This window comes from Castanea sativa, chromosome 3 (assembly GCF_040712315.1).
Source record: "Castanea sativa cultivar Marrone di Chiusa Pesio chromosome 3, ASM4071231v1".
NCBI classification, from domain to species: Eukaryota; Viridiplantae; Streptophyta; class Magnoliopsida; order Fagales; family Fagaceae; genus Castanea; species Castanea sativa.
The window spans coordinates 5,364,398-5,374,435 of record NC_134015.1 but is presented as its reverse complement, the minus strand read 5'-3'; the positions used below and the strand labels follow the sequence as shown (position 1 = coordinate 5,374,435).

General features: G+C 32.7%; 1 pseudogene; it reads left to right on the top strand.

Moving 5' to 3' along the window:
• Nucleotides 1–3,015: 3,015 nt before the first annotated feature.
• On the top strand, nucleotides 3,016–4,977 carry LOC142629919 (uncharacterized; annotated as a pseudogene).
• The last annotated feature ends 5,061 nt before the right edge of the window (nucleotides 4,978–10,038 follow it).

Sequence of the window (10,038 nt, the reverse complement as noted above, 5' to 3'; positions counted from 1 at the left end):
TAATATTTTCATCTTAATGTTTATGTTATTGCTGCATTTATTAAATTCAATTTGTATGATAATTTTAATTAATAAAAGTGTTCTATGTATATGTGTGTGTATATATATTCAATAAATTAATTTATAGAAAACCTAATAAAGTCACATATAGATAGAATTATGATTATTTTTTTATTTTCTAAGGTTTGTATTTGTACAAAGAAAAATATGTTTATGAGTACAATGATATTTTCTTATTAATGATTATGTTATTGTTATGTTTATTAAATCTAATTTGTATGAAAATTTTAATTAATAAAAGTGTTTTCTTTTCTCAAATTGTATAAACCTTGAACATAATAACCTGCTCGAATAATAGTCCATGTGTTGCATTCAATTTTTGCATGTTGAAATACTTTTTAACGTGGCACGTGCTATTCTATTTTATTATTATTAAAACTAGCTTGTAATCCCATACATATACATAGATATATTTAAAAATATACAATAAGATACATAATATAATTCCTCTATATATATATATAATTTAAATATTATTAATAGTCATTTTTATATTCTGTTAACTCTTTAAAAAATATTTGTAAGTATATTATTAGGTATAAAATGTAAATTATCCATTTTAAAAAAAATTGTAGTGAAACACTTTTTTTTTTTTTTAAATTTTTACGATTCATTTATTCTAGACTCTTTGGTTTTTGTATTTAATAACTCACTCAGATGAATATTTATGATGTGGTCCCTTATTTGATTTTAAAATTAAGAAATAAAAATCTTTAAGAATAAATAATTTAAAACACATGACGCAAAATTAGAACTTTAATTTAAAATTCTAATTTGAGTTTCTCTCAGTTTCACCTTTATATATATATATATATATACATATATATATATATATATATAAACATATGCATCTACAAAACACACTAACGTTTTCACTTCTTAAATCAAATTTGTAGTACAATTTTAATTAATAAAAGTATTCTATTTTCCAAGTTTATATATACCTTGGACATAATTATCTACTCGATTAATAGTCCATGAGTTGCATCCATGTTTGCATAATAATTTTTAGTGTGGCATGCGCTCTTCTATTTTATTATTAAAAATCTAACATATTTGCTTGCAAAATACACTAACATTTTCACTTAATACTTGAGAGTCAATTCAAGAGATGTACAAAGTACAAAAATTTTTGCGACACCACTAAACATTTATGAGGGTTCCCCCATGAGAAATATTGGGATTGTAATTTGTTGGTCAATTTATAAACACTGTTATCCACTTTTCATCAATACCTAAACAATATACATATGACTATTTGAGTTAGGTAAACCTTGCACATCATAACAATTTAACTAAGAAACTCATCATAACAATGAGCTCCATATGATAAGAATTAAGAACTAATGAAACCTATTCATAATTTTAACATTCTTAAAATTATGATTTGATAAAAAAAAAATGTATATTAGAGTATTGTGGGGGGCAAAAAGATCCTGATGAGAATGTGGGCCTTTTGGGCCGTGTTAAGGAAGGCCGACCTGCTACTGGGTTTAGAATTTGTTGGTACTATGGGTCGGCCCATACGCCGAGGGTCCGAGGATCCAGCCGAGGGTGAATTTATCCTCGGACGGACACCGAAGAACTCGGGGTTTCGCAATAAAGATTAGGGGATGACACGGTTAAGACCAATGGCTAAAAGGGGTAAACCCTAGAATGCACCAGAAGCACTGGTGTTGAAGAAATGTCAAAGATAAAGGCTGCTACCTCCACATTAAAAACCCTGCACCTACCACCCTGGCCGCATTGATGGGGAAGTGACACCTGAACAGTGGAAGAGAAACTTCTGGTTACTATTCAAAGGCACTGGGAAAAGAAATATCTAGGTTAAAGGGGAGGTAAAGCAACACGTGTAAAAGGTATTCAAGAGAGTAGTATTTAAGGAGGAATCTAAGACAGAAAGGTGGATCTCCCTCTTTGTAACCTAAAAGAAAGAGAAAAAGAAAGAGAGAGAAATTATATAAGAGCTTCTGCTTACGTCCGAGCAGATTGATTCATAGCATTCTTTGTTGTTTTTAAGTGTTTATAATCTTTAGCTTGCTATTTAATACTCAAACACTTCTAACCTGGGTTTCAAGCCCACACTCTACAAATTACATTGTTTAAGGCTCGTTGGGCCTGAGCCCGTAACTGTTCTTGGGGCCAGGTGCAATTGTGCACTTACAAGTATAATTTTAGAGTACCCACTTTATTTAAATAGTGGGACTAATTTGGCAAAGATTAATTGACTAAAAGCATAACTACAAGATTAACCATAATTATCTTTAAAGCTCTTTTTTTTTTTTTGTAATTCCATTTCTCAATTAAAATGATTACATAATCAATAAATTAATTTGTAAAAGTCCTAATAAAGTCACATATTGATAGAATAATTTTTTTAATATATTTTCTAATGTTGGTATTTTTAAAAAGAAAAATATGTTTATTGGTACAAAATATTTTTCTTGTCTATGTGTATTTTTATAATTTAGGAATTCAATCCATCATGTTGAGCATATGCTCGTTCCTTATGAACATGTGCCCTTTATTTTAGTGAATGGTACATAATTCAAAGAACTAGGGTTGATGCCTTGCGCCATACAACTTCATAGGGCCAAATTAGAATGCTGCTTAGTAGAGGAATTCTGAAAAATTAAAATAAAAACCAAGAGTTTTTTTTTTTTGAGTTGAAAAACAAAAACCAATAGAGTATTTGCGTAATTAAATAATATAGTCAGGTTAATGTATGCCCTTAATATATGCATTAAATTTTATGAAAATTTTAATGAAAAATTGAAAAAGTTGTAAAAAAAAAAAACTTATTCACTTTCTATTTTCACCAAAAAAATCAAACCATTCTTTTTGAAGGAGCATGTGTAATAGCTAATAACAAAACAAAAAAAAATTAAAAATATATTTAAATCATTCCCTCACTCTCGCTTTCGCTGCTCCAATCTCCATCACCACAGGACCGGACCAAGATTTCTCCTTTTTGAAGTTCTTGAATCCAAACTCGATCTGAACCGAATTGGTAGCAAACCAGATTTGCTGCTGCTTCTTCTTCTCGATGAAATGGGTAAATCAACATCCTCTCTTGTTTATATATGCAATCCTTTCATTATTAGAGTAAGCCTTCCATTTCATGCTTATACTTATTCTACTTATATCATTAGAGAAAATGCGAAAACCCCAAATCAGAACCAGAATCAGTTGTTGAAAACTGTGAGAGATCACCGCAAATCTAGAAACTTTAGGAATCTTGATCATGCCTTAGACCTGTTTGATAAAATGCTTCACATGCACCCTTTGCCTTCCATTGTGGATTTTACTCAATTGTTGGGCGCCATTTGCAAGAATGAGTATTACTCCGTGGTCATTACTCTAATTAGAGATATGGGCTCCTTTGGAATTACTCCCAATGTTTATACTCTCAATGTTTTGATTAATTGCTACTGCCATTTGAACCGGATCGCTCTTGGTTTCTCTATCTTAGCAACTATTTTGAAACTTGGTTATCAGCCTACCTAATCTACTCTAAACACTCTTCTTAAAGGTCTCTGTCTTCAAGATAATATTTCTGCAGCTGTGAGGTTGGTAGAGGAAATGGAGAACAAAGAGTATCAACCTAATGTGATTACTTGTGGGACGATAGTAAACGGTCTGTGTAAGATTGGCAAGACTGGTGCGGCTATTAGGTTGCTCAGGAAGATAGAAATTGGTAAATTTGAACCTGATGTGGTGCTCTATAGCACAATCATTGACAATTTATGTAAGGATAGATCGGTAACTGAGGCCTTGGACCTTTTATCTGAAATGATGAGTAAAGGCATCCAGTCGAACCTTGTAACTTAAACCTGCTTAATTCAAGGCCTATGCAATTTTGGCCGGTGGGGGGAGGCTGCTACTTTGTTTAATGAGATGACGCAAAGGAAGATCATGTCGGATGTGTACACCTTTAACATATTGGTGGACTCAGTTTGCAAAGGGGGGATGTTGAAGGAGGCAAAAGAAGTTTTTAATGTGATGATTCAAAGAGGCATTAAGCCTGACAAAATCACTTACAATTATTTGATTGATAGTTACTGTTTGCAAAACAAAATGAATGATGCTACCAAAACATTTAATACGATGGTTGAGAAGGGTTGTTCGCCTAATGTGTTTAGTTATAGCATATTGATAAATGGATATTGCAAAAATAAAAGAATTGATGAGGCAATGTGTCTGTTTCATGAAATGTCCAACAAGGGAGTGATTCCTAATGTTGTGACTTACAGCACTCTTATCGATGGGTTTTTCTAAGTTGGGAAACCCCAAACTACATTGGAGCTATTTAGTAAGATGCAAGCTTGTAGCCAATATCCAAATCCCCAAACCTCTGCCATCTTGTTAGATGGCTTATGTAAGAATAGAAGAATTGTTGAGGCAATGTTATTGTTTCAGGAGATGGAAGACAAAAGGTTGAACCGTGATATTGTGATTTACAGTAACTTGATTGATGGTTTATATAATGCCAAGAAACTTACGACTACAAAAGAACTCTTTTATAGCCTTTTTACCAAAGGGTTGCAACTTGATGTTCATACTTACACTATAATGATCAAAGGGCTTTGCAAAGAGGGATTAATAGATGAAGCAAGTGAACTGCTTGAGAAAATGGATGGGAATGGTTGTTCACCAACTGATTGCACATATAACACAATCATCCAAGGGTATTTGCAACATAATGAGGCATCAAAGGCAATGAAATATCTCCAAATAATGATTGACAAGGGATTCTCAGCAGATGTGACCACTGCAACGATGTTGGTTGACTAGCTATCATCTAGTCAAGCTAATAGAAACATTCAAGAATTGTTTCAGAAGTTAGTGTGAAGGCATTTTAGTTTCTCAATGTCAAGAACACCTTTCATATTCTAACCATTCAGAATTCAATTTGTAAGTGACGAATATTGGCTTCTAGTGAATTTTACTCTTTTTATAAGATGATATTAATTTTCTTTTTTTGTAACAAGACTTTTTGTTCCTTTAACAGTTTTATCTTTTGTTGCAATTTTATTGTGTATTTATTTTGGTTGCTTTAAACTTATTTTTGTCAATATTCATTTCAAAGTTTGGCTGATGTGATGTTAATGCTAAATATTATTTTTGTAAAGTGTAGCATTTTTTGTGTGGTTATTTGTCCATTGGCTTGGCCAAATTAAAGTTTTTAATTTTAAGTGTTCCCTCTAATGAAATTAAGTCTAGTTGTTGCATGTTAAATGTAAATTAATTAAACTATATATTATGCTCAAACATTATATATTTTCTCCTATAATAAGGTGTAGTGAAGACGTGTTTCAATGTTTGAACATGCCCTAGTATCATAAGCTTTCTTAAACTATATTGACATTGGTCTAGTAATCTGGACTAGTGTAGCTTGAATAGCTTATCAACTTTAGGAAGTTGCTTCTTTGTCCATTAACTAGAAGATTGGAAACTTAGATTGCATTTTGGTACAATAGAAACAAGATGCTTTGTTGGTCATGAGATCCAATGTCAATGTCTTTTATGATTGTGTTAAGGTGCTTTAATAGGACAAAAACGAGACCCCTACAAGTTTATTCTTAAAAAAAATAAAACAAAAGAAAAAAGAATCAAATAAAACCGGTTTCTTTTTTTGATAGATAAAATAAAGCTGGTTTCTATTTGGCAAGGAACAGAAGAAGTGCTGACATAGGAGCCTGACTATGGTTGAAGAATATTCAATAAGCTAAGTTTGTTATTTTGAGGAGTTAATGAGTTTTAGCTTAAATGATACTTCCTCCTCCTTTAGTTAATGGGTCTATAACTTATCAAGGAAAAAAATATTTTTGAGGAACAAGTGAGCATTTAGTGATGTTAAAATATAAGGAAGCGTAGTCGCTTAGCCAGTAGCTTATTACTTTAGCAGGTTACTTAGGGGGTGTTTAGGAGAGTAGTTTAAGTTATGTTGTTTGAGTGTTTTTGATATACATGTGGGTGAAAAAGTGTGCGGAAATGTGTGTAATGTTGTTTAAAATGTGTAGTTGTGTGTTAAAACTTGGGTGCCAAACAGGCCCTTTTATGTAACCTCCTATGATTGTGTATAGCTTAATATTTATGGTTGTGGAATTTTTTAGAAGAATTACAGTCATCGTGGGTTTGATACTCAATAATCCTGATTTGTACCAGATTCCTATATCTTCTTATTTATCATTCTTGTTACCTTTTCTATGTTCTAACCAGCATTCAAAGCTTACCTGTCACAGGAAACTAGTTTTCCAATTCAGTTGTGACCATCCATAGGCCACAATTGTTTGTTAATAATTGGGCATAGGGCCCAATCCACATGTGACTATCCAGCTTGGACCCTATATGCTAAAGACCCAATATTTATTTGTCAAATGGGCAATTGCCATGTGGCACAAAAAAAAAAAATCCCTGAACAGCTATTATGTGAATGTAGCTTAAAATGGAATTAGCTTGATGTATTTATGAAATGAAAGATTAGTTTGTTTGCAATTGGCAATACTTACAGCAGTGGAGGATAAAACTGATTAATGGGGGTATTGATAATCATAAGAAATATCTTGATTTTTCATTAATTTTTGCAGGGGAAGTTGTAAAACCTGTAGTATTTCAGGAACAAATCTGTTTTTTAGTGAATGCTCATCAATGTTGAGGCTGTCCCATCTTCTGCATGTCTTTTTTGCACTTGCTGGGAAACCTTTGATAGGCAACAAGTTTCTTCACAATAATCTATATAGGGGAAGCTAAATAAAGGCTTTGTGGAATGTATGAGCTGACAAGGTATTCTGTTAGTGTCAGATTGTAGATCAAAGAATAAAAGATAAGCCGGGTTAGGTTTTGTTTGCTGAGATCGAGAAGACAAAAGGATCTTAGTTTAGCTACCAAGGTGGCGATCATCTGTCTGGCTGTCAAGGAATCTCTCAAGGCAACAAAACACAGGATTTATGTAGGTTATTACTCTTCTAGCTAACGTTGAAGCAGTGGCCTTACTTTAGAATCCAAGGCTTCCTAGACGGCAAATGCAAGCAGTCATGAAGGATGTATGAAACATAGGCCTTCAAATGGAAGGAATATGGATTAACAATTAGTATTCAAAAACTACAAGATAATCGGGCATGTTTTGGTAGTGGTTATCTGTGATAGTGGGCGTCATTGTACTGGGGCTACGTGTGCAAGAATAGAAGCAGGCAATGATTGGATTGAAGAACAGGCTCTAGGATTATGCAGTGCGTTGCAATTTGCAGTGCAGCTGGGGCTTCAGAATTTAGTACTGGAGTACGAGATTAAAGGCTTGGCGGATGAACTATGTGGAAAGGGTCCTATTAATTTAGGATTTGGCCGCATATCATTTACTCACGGCTTTACTTGTACAAACCGACCGGCATAGAGGCTAGCAACTGAAGCCAAAAGCTTCAATGATGTAATGATTCAGTGTATTTGGTGGAGGATATGTGTTTACTGGATAAAGATGTACCCGGAATTTTATAATTCATTAGTTTAATAAAAAAAAATACAATATTGTTTATTCAAAAAAAGAATGGCTGACAAGAGAGGGCTTCAGAAAGCTGATAATCTTGCTGCAACTGCAACACCAATGGAGCTGTATTAGGACAACTGGACAAGGGTTGTTGTGGCATTGGTGTGGTGATTCGCAATGATAAAGGGCAGATCATGGGAGCCCTTTCTAAAAGAATTCCTTACACACTTGGAGCTATGGAGATAGAAGCAAAAGCATTGGATTGCGTGGCCATCTTCGCCTGGGTCTTGGGATTGCATGAAATCATCCTGGAAAGCGACTCTCAGGTGGTGATTCATGCTATAGCTGGAACTCACGCTGCCTCAGTTTGACCAGTTATCACTGGCACAAAGACTTGGCTATCAAAATTTCGTAGCTAGAAAGCATCGTTCACTAGCAGGAATTGTAATTCTGCTGCTCACCTCTTATTAGCTAGATTTGCTGATGTAATTTCGGGCTGTACAAATTGGGTGGACGATACTCCACCTATTGTTGCCTCTCAAGTCGAGTTAGATATACAAAATTTGGGTTCTGCCCGTGTAATGAAATCAGCAAATTTTCTTATAAAAAGAAAGTTGTTTTTGGATTAGGAAACAGGGAAAAGTATAATAGACTAAACAAAATGCAGTCAGTCGTATACAGTACACACACAATATACATCTATGTATAATTTGTTTATAAATAATTCGAAAATATATACACAGAAATATATACCTGTGTATTATTCAAAATGAAGCTCATGATAATGTCAGTACATATGAGGCCATAAGCCCTCATAATCCATGCAATTTCTTTTTCTCATTCTTTCCAAACTAGTTATTAATGTCAGTATGCTTTCTCTAATAAATTTTTTTAGAATTTTTCTAATAAATGATTGGTTTAAATTTTAAAGTTGACAATCTTTGCCTACATACTTTGTAACTTAAAAGGCTTTTCAGCAAAAAAAAAAAAAAAAAAATCAAAAACTGGTTTAGCATTTCTATACTCCCAAAGAAAGTTATAAGTTTGTTGAGCGAAAGTTTAATCATTTTCTTTGGAGGGGTATAAGTCGATGTGTTTATTAGGGTTAATCGATTTTTCCCTTGAAATATTCCCCTTAAAGAAGATTAATGAGGTGGATAATCTTATTTAATAGGACTACATATGAAATATTCATGGCTAAAATCACCAAGAAGGAAGCACAGGTATAGATATAAGACATTGGTACAATCTCACAAGAACATGATTATATGTTGAAACTTTGGTATACATGCACAGCTGAGATGATATATAACTCTTGTTTACACCAAAAACTTTTCAAGCGAAAAATAGATTGTCACACACACACACACACACACACACACACACATATATATATATATATATATATATATATATATATATATATATATATATGGGGGAGAGGGGCTCGTGGGGTTGATTCAAGGCCTATGCAATGAAGATCATGCCAAATGAGACAACACAAAGGAAGATCATGGCAAATGTGTATGAGAAATGCTATGTCCACAATATTTTTACAACACTTTCAAAATAAATCATATATGGCAAGTTGTTATTTGTTGTTATGGGAGGGCAAAAAAGTAATTTAAGTTGTGAATTTAAATTCAAAACTAATAACAATTTACCATCTATGATTTGTCGTGAAAATGTTGTGGACGTAGCACCTCTCAATATGTACACCTTTAACATTTTGTTGGACACACTTTGCAAAGAAGGGATATTGAGAGAGGCAAAAGAAGCTTTTGATGTGATCATTCAAAGATGCATTGAGCTTGACATAGTCACTTATAGCTCTTTGGTTGATGGCTACTGTCTGCAAAACAAAATGGATGATGCTATAAAAACATTTAAATTTTTAATACGATGATTGAGAGAGGTTGTTCACCTAACGTGTTTAGCTATAACATATTGTTCATTGGATATTGCAAAAATAAAAGGATTGATGAGGCTGTAATGCTCTTCATGAAATATCCAACAAAAGAATAATTCCTAATGTTGTGACTTTCAAATCCACAAACCTATGCCATTTTTTTAGATGGCTTTTGGAAGAACTAACATATTGGTGAAGCAAGGGCATTATTTTAGGATATGGAAGATAAAAGGTTGGGCTTTAATATTGAGATTTTAATCTACTTGAAATGAGTAAATGTTAAAAAAATTTATAGGAAAAATTAGAAAGAAAAAAAGGATAATGACATGGCCGTTGAAGTGGCTCAACTGGAGCATAGCAATGATAAATGATACAATTAAGTAATAAAAATGAGAAAAAAATAAAAATTAATTGGAAAATACAATCTAATTACCTAAAGGAGAAAAGTATGATTGAGAATAAGAAGATTATATGATTATACAAAAATTCATATAATGTTAATTGTTAAAATACATGTGAATAATGATAACAATTTTAGACTTCTTGAGAAAAAAAAAAGTATTATTTTTTAACAATAAATTTTATT